This window comes from Octopus bimaculoides, chromosome 5 (genome assembly GCF_001194135.2).
Source record: "Octopus bimaculoides isolate UCB-OBI-ISO-001 chromosome 5, ASM119413v2, whole genome shotgun sequence".
In the NCBI taxonomy this organism is placed as follows: Eukaryota; Metazoa; Mollusca; class Cephalopoda; order Octopoda; family Octopodidae; genus Octopus; species Octopus bimaculoides.
Window position 1 is genome coordinate 55,218,029 of NC_068985.1, and position 462 is coordinate 55,218,490.

The 462-nt window shown below is 23.6% G+C and overlaps 1 protein-coding gene across 1 annotated transcript in view; it reads left to right on the forward strand.

Moving 5' to 3' along the window:
• The window catches only part of LOC106881062 (coiled-coil domain-containing protein 191), a 25,279-nt gene that overhangs the window by 20,134 nt on the left and 4,683 nt on the right, over window positions 1–462 (forward strand). The window lies entirely within an intron of this gene.

Genomic DNA, 462 nt, shown 5'->3' on the forward strand with positions numbered 1-462 from the left:
TATATATATATATATATATATATATATATTTATCTTTTAAATTTGTTTATGATAATGTTTACAATATGCAAATAAAGTTCCTACTCCATTATGCCAGCCACCATCTAATTATGTTACTAGTGAGCCAGTTTTTCGGGGGTTGCATCAATTTATATCGATATAATGTAGGATAAATATAATAATAATAACAATAATCCTAGGATGGAATTCATAAATATTTAATGCATCGGTACATGCATTTCCACAAATCACATGACTTTTAAGAGTCATGTGATTTGTGGAAACACATGTAGCAATGTATCAAATATTTATAAATTCCATCCTAGGGTTATTGTTGTTATTATATATATTGCTATTCTCCAGCAAATATCGGTACCTTGTTGTACCATTCTTATGAATTTATATATATATATATATATATATATATATTATATATATATATATATTATATATATATATATA